Genomic DNA, 9306 nt, shown 5'->3' with positions numbered 1-9306 from the left:
GTGTTATACATTGACATGGTCAGGAAACAAAAAACCATGGTACCCCTGTTTGATGATAAATGGACAATGTTTATGGAGCTGGGGAGGTGGAGAAGTTATTTTCTGTTATCTTAGGAAAACTCAAAGTGATCAGGAAGGAGGTTTTCCTGTAATCTCAAAGTTAGCAGAGGCTGTCTGAAGTCCCTTGGGTCAAGATTTAGCTTCCAAGGACTCACTACCTGGGTTCTAAATCAATTATCTGCCTCACCTTGAAGCAGATTACTTAATTCCTTTGTCAGTTTTCTCTTCCTTATAAAGGAGTATCTTCTGACTCAGGGCATCCTTGGGAAGATGAATTGAGACAATATGTAGAAAGATATCAGCAGAATATCTGGGAAGGAGTAACTGCTCAGTCATATTAGCTCTCATTTTGGTATTTAGTTGTGTCCCAACAATATCAACAAATGGCTTTCAAAGCCTCTGCTTAAAATGCATGTTGTGACAAGGAACTCACTAACTTTCTGAATGGTTTTATCTGTTACAAACCTCCGTGTGGTATTCTTATGTGTCTTTGTGTCTGTTTTACTTTGTTCTCTAGTATCAGAGAGAACCAAGTAAGGTTGTTTCTGCCCCCACCCTTCTGAAAGCACCCTTCTGAATGGTTACCCAACTGACTCATTTTTTTTAAAGATTTTATTTGTTCTTTATAGTTATAAGTGACAATAGAATGTATTTTGACATATCATACATACATGGAGTATAATTACCCATTTTGTGGTTGTACATGATGTGGAAATACACAGTTTGTGTATTCATATAGGAACATAGGAAAATTATATCTGATTCATTCTACTGTCTTTCCTTCCTTTCCTTCCCCTTTGTCTAATCTGGTAGACTTCTACTCCCCTCTCCTCATTGTGAGTTAGCATCTGCATATCAGATATAATATTTGGCCTTTGGTATTTTGGGATTGGTTTATTCCACTTAGAATGATAGCCTCCAGTTCCATCCATATACCAGCAAATGCCATAATTTCATTCTTCTTTATGGATGAGTAATATTCCATTGTGTATATGTACTACATTTTTTAATCCATTAATCTATTGAAGGACACCTAGGTTGGTTCCATAGCTGAGTTATTATGAACTGAGCTGCTATAAACATTGATATAGCCATGTCACTATTGTATGATGATTTTAAGTCCTTTGAGTATATGCCAAGGAGTGGGATAACTGGGTCAAATGGTGGTTTCATTCCAAGTTTTCTAAGGAATCTCTTTACTGTTTTCCAGAGTTTAAACTGCTCCTTTAAAACACTATTTTCAGTAGGTGAATTTCTCAGGGTCCTCAATTCCTCTTATCACCCAGATGAAAATTCTGTACCATTCAGATGACCCCAGTCCACCCTTGTTTCTCAGTGGCCCAGAATTTTTCCACAAACTAAACCACCCATAGCAGAACAGCATGAATGATATGGTGGTGGTGATGGTCTGGGCTTTGCAGCTACTTAGAGCTAGGTTGAAATCTGGTCAGTACCACTTTCCATTTGTGTGACTTAGGCATAGTCTAACTTTCTGATCTTCAGGTTTATCATGTGTAAAGTGGGCATGATGCTTCCATCCCCGCAAATTTGTCAGGAGAATGGGTGGCAGAATATTTGAGAAGAGCAGGAGATCATCTCATGAGAACTACGACTCTGAGTCACATACCTGTCATCATTTAGGGCTAGGATCTCTTTTCTATCACTTGGGAACAATGGCAGTTATCAACTTTGTGTCTCCATGAGAACAGGACACATATGGTGTAAATCAGCTAGGCTAGAAAGCAGATATTGACCTTCAAATGTAGCATAAGATGGAAAAATAAGACCAGGGAAAGCTCTAGTAGGATTTTTGTTCATAGCAAGATTGTGCACAAAATATTCTAGACCTGACCCATATACCTGTGAGGGGCCCCTTGGGAGTGCTGAGTAAGGCCATACAAGGACAGCTTCACAGAGAAAACAACAGCTAAGTAGGTAGTCCAGTTATATTGTTAGCCAGAGATCTACAAGTCTGGGTATGAGTGACTTAGAGTGAGAAGAACCTTGGATAAGCAGGGCTTACTGGGCAGGTGTAAGGCCAAGAGAAGACACATGGCCTAGAGAAAATGTTATAAGATTGGGAAAAGAGCTAAAGAGGTCATTTGTAGGGAACCCACATAGGAGGTGAAGAGAAAGTGCTAGGGCTGTGGCCAGGATGCTGTGTGATGGGATCTTGTGGGCCTGTTTGGCCTTCTATTTTTTCCTGTTGATTGACAGATCCTGTTGCCTCCACAGCAGGGGAAAATATCTTTGGTCAAGATATTTGGAGTAGCTTATGGACTTCTATTTGTTTTTTGTTTTTTCTTCTGGTACTGGGGATTGCACTCCGAGTACTTTACCACTGAGCTACGTCACCAATACTTTTTATTTTATTTTTTATTTTGAGACAGGGTCTTGCTAAATTGCTGAGACTGGTTTCAAACTTGTGATCTTCCTGTTTCAGCCTCCCAAGTAGCTGGGACTAGAGAGGTGCTCCAGCACAACTGGCTAGACTTCTGTTTTAATATGCAGGAAAATTAGCTATAATGATACTCTTTGGTTCAGAAAATAATCATAGACTATTACTCTGTATAACATATTTTTATCGACTTTGATTCAATGGAGTCATTAGATTAGTTATTATTATTGTGTAATTTTTCTTTTAACGGTGCTTATATGGTATTTATTTCATTGTCTTAAATAATTTGTGTTGTTTCTCCTAGTTTATATTAAAATGTTATAAAGATTATGTCTTAGTACTTAATTTTACCATTGTTATGTTGGTGATCAAGCACCATTTGCATATTGGTCCACATACACATTTATTTATACATGTAACTATTAAATTTTGCACACATGTGTATTTATATATTTTCTACCATCATCAGTTGTACAGAATTCTAGACTGTTAACTAAATTTCAGGAGTAGCTGTGGAAGAGAGAGATGAGATGGCCCTCCATGTTAGAACTAATCTGTACTACAGATGAAGGACTGGAAAGAGAGAGTACAAAACAAATATTGGTCAAGCACCTGCTGTGTGCCACGTAACATAGTAGATGATGTTTTTGTTTGTTTGTTTGTATTTTTATTTGAGTCCTTACCTTTACTTCATTGCTTATGTTGCCTGTTACAATGAACACAATAAACTCCTTTTTAGAAAAATGAGGCACACAAAAGCCTTCTGTGCAAGTTCTGTATTATTTTAAAATTTTATTTGTTTGTAAAAGCATTTCCACAACAGAACTGGAGAGATCTGAGAAAGCACATGATGCATTTTGGGGAGCAGAACACTTGAACCATTATTTCATTTCATCTCATGATAAAATTAGCAGGTCAACAAATCCAGGGTTCCTTATGATGATGTAGTGGCTGCTATAACTGCAAAAGCGCTTGTCAGTTTATCCACATATGTACAGTCAGGTTCCCAAGTGTTAACCACACAAGATCTATTGGGAGAACAGCATCTAACTATGTCTGGGTCCCATTTTGTCACAGGGAAGAAATTTGGCATTTTCAGTCTTTTTCATAAGGTATGCTGCTGTCCTCGAGGCCTGCATTATATGATGCTGAAGACCATGTAGAGACACTGCTCATAAGACACCTGAATCCAGCCATCCTGATCAATGTGGTAATGTCCAAATATGTTCGTTAACCTCTGCAAGACATTGTAGACCTGGATGAGAGTGCTTGCTTGAGCTCCTTCTTGTTGATCATCCCAGAGTTGTCCCTGTCATAGGTGAGGAAGACATTCTGCCTGTCTCTGATGAATTCCCACATGCTAGTGAACTCACTAAAGTTCCCGCCAGCCTTGTCCTCCTGGTCAAACATAGAAATGATTGACCTGACAGTCACTGGGTTAAGCCAGGCCCGCATGCTATGAGAGGATCTGGCTCCAACTCACCATTGGATAGCGCTTGCTGAAGCCCATTGTCCAATATCACCCCACTTCTGTCTTTATCAATTTATCGGAAGACATTCCACAGGTAGCTCTGGTCTGGCAGTGCAGCGCCTGCAGCTGGCCCTGGGCTGGAGATTGGGGCAGGGCTGTAGGAGTAGGCAACCATGGACCAAGGTACCTGCGACAACCAACAACTTTTTGTATCTGTGATTTCTATTTGTCCCTACAACAATCTGAAGATGCAGATATTAATATCACTGGAATAGTGATGAGGAAACAGGCTCTTGGAAATAAGTAAGTCATTAAAGATTATTCAGCTTCACCATGACAAGCTAAGCCAAAACCTCAGTCATTCACCAGATCTCACTGCTGGCTAAGAAAAGTAAACAAATGACCTGGGACATACAAAAGCTCAATAAATAACAATGAACCGTAACTTACATCTGTAGTAGGCAAAAAGAAGAATATAATACATATCTAATATATATTAACATAATGTGTCTAATATAACATATATTTACACACCTCTTTATAATCTCTAGTTTACATTGTCTTTATCAGGTTAAGTGACCTTGAACAAATTTCTGCCCTTTTTAATTCCACATTTCTCTATCTGCAAAGTGTGGGGCTCTCTTCATCTCTAATTCTTGATAGCTTTTACATTATATTCCATGGTTTCAGCCCTGGTATGTGTGCACCTTGTTCCCAGGAGCTCTCTGAATATGGTGTATGGGTTTGCTTCCACATGCTTGGAAGCATCCTAAGCAAATGTGATTGAGCTTTAGCAATACACACTAGAGCTTCTTTCCACAATGGTCACTAATGATCCCTAATGAAGACACAATTTGAAAGGTAAACAAACCAACAGCTCCTTTGTTTTTGTGAAGCGAGAACTAAGGGTTATTGATTATTCTTCTGACCCAGGACGGATCCATATAGATCTGGGGAAGATTGATGGCTCTTTTGATCTGGAGGATAAGCCAAGCCTGACAACACAGTGCTACTTTAGAAACTGTACTTTGTATATAGCACCTGGCAGGGCTTGGCCAGGCTCCTCTTACACTGCTTCTTTTTCTTACAAAAACTCTGGTCAATTATATTCACAACATTGCAAAATATGTCATAATGAAGAGTTCCTTCAAGGTGCTGAGTCTGGGCTCTGCTGATCATTAAGGACTGAGAAAAATAATAATGGTATTTTCAAACTGTATCATTCATATTCTCAAAGCCTCATGGGAACTCTAAATTTATTCATGCTTTTTGCTTAACTATGCTTGATTTGTTTAGATCTTATTAAAATAATAATCAGGCAGACTTGGGAATGGGGTTTATTCCCCATATTTCAGTGACTCTGTGTTTCATGCAAAGCATTGCCATTTTTTTGCAGCCCAACTGCTGGTAGAGCTGACAGTAGGTGTAACACAGTCTATAACTGCCATCAGGGAAAGAAAATCCTGGGTGGGTATGGTGGTCAGGTATTGATAAGATTCTGAGGGTATCTAGGGTATCTACAAAACCCACCTGTTGCCTTACTGGGCCTAGTTTAATAACTTCTTTAAAGTGCTTGTAGCTCCATTTTATCCAAGCAGTAGTTTCAGGATCATAAAAAAGTCTATATGGAAGATTCTCAGGGGTAAACAGAAGGGTGTTAAGAAAGCCTGCAAATTATTAAGTCCTCAGCATTTACCTGGAGTAATCTAAAGATATTGGAAGCTAAGTACATTGGCTCGTTTTCAAAAGGTGACTTATTGTGTTCAACTATTAAATATTTCAACAAATATTTATACATTAGTATTGGTAAGTCTCTTCCTTATTTTTTTGATAATGGCTGTTGGCATATTTATCCACGATTTTTCCTTAGTGAAATTGTGTATATCTCTAACAAGAAGTTTACCTACCCTGCAATGTTTAACTACCCAAAAGAATTGGCCACAGGTAGATCAACTTATGTAACCATGATTTGACACAAGTGGGAGGCATATATGAAGAGGGAAAGGAGGTGAGAGTCATCCTTTTGCTCAAGAAGTATTCTTCTACTGCTGATATTTTTAAAGGAGATCAAGGATTTTTAAATGATTTTTGAACCCATTATCATTGAGCCAACAACCATGTTATAGCAGAGGCCATGTTAAATATAGTTAAGCTGCAAATCCACTTTGTTTCTCTCTCAGGCTGCCATGCTGCCTCCAGGTCCTTGGGAAAACTTAGAAATTGGTAGCTTCATGTAAGGGATATTATTCAAATAGCTCAGCAATGGTTCCTGAGTTTCTGAAGTCTCAGTTTTACAGCAATATAAAGTCATATCAAAATGTAAGGTTCTCTGGTAAAGGTAAACATAGAGAAACATACTGAGCTGTACTACTGTAAGGTTGGTACATAAAATTTAAATGACTAAGAAAATACATAGTATACAAAATGAAGTGAGAAGGGGATCAAAGAATAGCACCTCAAAAATCTCATTGGCTGTTATCAGAAGATTCTCAGAGTTTATTTTAATGTTCCCAGAGGACAGCTAGCTGATTTCTCAGTCTACTTGTGGAATTCCTCACTGACACCTGTAGGAGCAGTTTCCCAGCAGAACCCAACCCTAATGGTCAGATTGCCCCGCAGGGGTCAGATGTCATCACTGAGCCGCTGTGAGGAGTGACAAGAACTGGGTCACTTAAAAACATATAATGTGATATACCTCCCATCAGGCGTCTGGACTGGCAGACTGTTTAGTCTGTGGAAACAATTGTTGGGAAATGTTTGCAACCTTGCAATATGGCCAAGCATACTAGTTCAAAACCTATATTGGTTGATGTGTTTTATAATCTGTCTGCATTTTAACAGGAAGCAAAAGCACCATTCTTCCTTCCAATCTGTCTCTTATGGACTTCTCATTGATCCATTTTTATTTTACAATTCTTCCCCAAAGGATCAGAGGTGAGTTCAGTGAACATAATAGAATAGCAATAAACCACTAACACCAAATTAAGGAAATCAAGACAAAAAGAAAAGGAGATGAGAATATGTTACCAAGGCTGAGGAGGTCTACAATCATAGTGCACAAAACTTTTCTATGAGTTTTCCAATAGCTAAGGGAAAAAGAAAATCTTGATTAGCTCTATTCAATGAAAGAAAGCCTTTTCTCCACAAATGAGAGAAACTTAGTTTCCTGGCTCTTTTCCATAAAAACATTGACAACAACAAAAACAAACAAACAACAACAACAAAAAAGAAGAGATAAGAGGCAAATTATGTAAGAGACATTGGACCATTGATGTTTTCAGTACAACCTAAATAATTGCCACTAGACACTGGTTGGATCCATTGGTATTCCAGTTATTCAGAGATTTCAGTGAGAAGGATCACCTCTCTGTGGTATAGATATATGTGGGTTGGTAAACCTTTCTGTTCTTCACCCCTCACATTATTTGATCAATCTAGAGAGTGTCAGCAATCTCTGGCCTGGAGATAAAACCCAGCCTATTTCCCCTTTGATATATAAAGTCTTATTGAAACACAGCTAGGTCTTGTCGTCACATATTATAGTTACTTTCTAACTCCAATGGCAGGATCAAGCAACAATGTACAGCCTAGAAAACACAAAATATGTATATTCTGGCCACTTACAGAAAAAGTTTACCTATTCCTTCTCTAGAGAAATACTTAAATATCTGTCATTAGAACTAACAAGTACTTGCTTAAATTCAGTTGCCTCAGTCTAGTTAACCCAATAAAATCAGTATCTGCCACTAACGGCATTATGTATGAGAATCTTCATCTAAGTAATTATATATACTAGCAAATAAACTGAATGGAGGAAAAGGGAACCAGGGCTAGTAAGTTTTGTTTAGAAGGAGAGTCAAGAGAACTAGAGGATGAGACATTTTCATGGAGGTGGTTGAGGTGCTACTATGGCGGGGGTGGATCTGGAAGTACAATAAACAAAATGAAGGCTATTGATGATTGGGGTGAAGGGAAAGGGTGAGGCTAGGCACTGCATGACAGGAAAAGCATGTGTGAATGTGGTAAGAGAAGTACATATTTCCTTTCTGGATTTTACTTAGGATCAGCACAGTGGAGGTGTTAATGCTGGAACTCCACCATATCCATTGGTTCTCCAAGCAATGCAAAGTGGCTCACTCACTGTTGATACACAGGAAGATGCCAAAAGCAGAAAATCTCCACTAACAAACTTTAGGATTGAGTCATGAATGTGAAGTTTTAGATTTCAACAGAGGTTCTTTGATCACATTGTGCTGATTTTGAAAACACGTGAAATATCTCAAAAGTCAGTAGAATTGAAAGCATGGTTTTATCTAATTTTGCTCCATGACAGGCTTTGCCCTCTTACCTGAGTTATATTTGTACAAAATTAAAGATACAAATAAAATTTAAAATATGAAATGTAATTAAAAGGAATTTTCTACTTACAATTTTATGTATCACATACTTTGAAAATTTTAAGTGTGATGTTTCCTGCTCCCCTGCCCAAAATAAGATATTATTATTATTTGTTTATTTTTTTGAATCTGGGATTGCAACTGAAACTGTCTTCTTGCTTTCTTTTTGGAATATTTTTGGCTTTCATACCTAGTTTATTTAAAATGTGTGAAATATGCAGGATCACTTCAATTAGGAAGGGAAAAAAGTTTCAATTCACCTATGTATATATTGAATATCATGGGCATGTTTTTGCCTAACAAAACTTCCTATTAAAATAGAATTTTTGTTTCTAATGTGAAAATATTTTCCCTTTAAACTGTTTATCTCTTTTGGAAAATACTTATTATCAAAAATCCTTTTGCAATTGCAATGAACTTGGAATTGAGTAATAACAAAAAGTGAAGATCCTGATAGAAGACTTAAAAGAAAATTAATATGCTTATTGTGCTTTCCCTGTGTGATCTACATCATTAGCTACTGGGGGAGATGGAAATTAGTTATTTTCTCAAAGTGGTTAAGGAAAACCAGGTCATGTGACTAAAGTTAGAAAGTCAGAGATTGCTAAATTGGGTAATTTTATGTAATTCAGTAGAAACCAAGAAGATGGAGGTAAATTTGGGATAAAGCAATTGGACAAAAATTATGGGGGACCCAAAATTAATAATGGTAAATAATGGAAATACATTAAAAAGAGATTAATATAATAATTCATATTATTGTAAGTGGATTAAACATTTTAGAATTGAGTTAAAAAATACATCTTGTATTTCTTGTTGGGCACAGTTGTGCACACCTATAATTCCAGTGGCTTGAGAGGCTGAGACAGGAGGATTGCAAGTTGAAAGCCAGCCTCAGAAACCCAGTGAGGCTCTAAGCAACTTAGCAAGACCCTGTTTCAAAATTTCAAAAAGATATAAAAGGTCTGGGAATGCGGTTC

The 9306-nt window shown here is 37.6% G+C and overlaps 1 pseudogene; it reads right to left on the bottom strand.

Annotated features, from left to right (window-relative positions):
* Positions 1–3596: 3596 nt before the first annotated feature.
* Positions 3597–4104, bottom strand: LOC124086198 (programmed cell death protein 6-like; annotated as a pseudogene).
* Positions 4105–9306: the final 5202 nt, after the last annotated feature.

Source organism: Marmota monax, unplaced genomic scaffold (assembly GCF_021218885.2).
Source record: "Marmota monax isolate L192 unplaced genomic scaffold, Marmota_monax_Labrador192_F-V1.1 WCK01_AAM20220418_F8-fsc00005, whole genome shotgun sequence".
Taxonomy (NCBI): Eukaryota; Metazoa; Chordata; class Mammalia; order Rodentia; family Sciuridae; genus Marmota; species Marmota monax.
The sequence above is the reverse complement of the archived record's forward strand: the minus strand, read 5'-3'. Positions and strand labels throughout refer to the sequence as shown.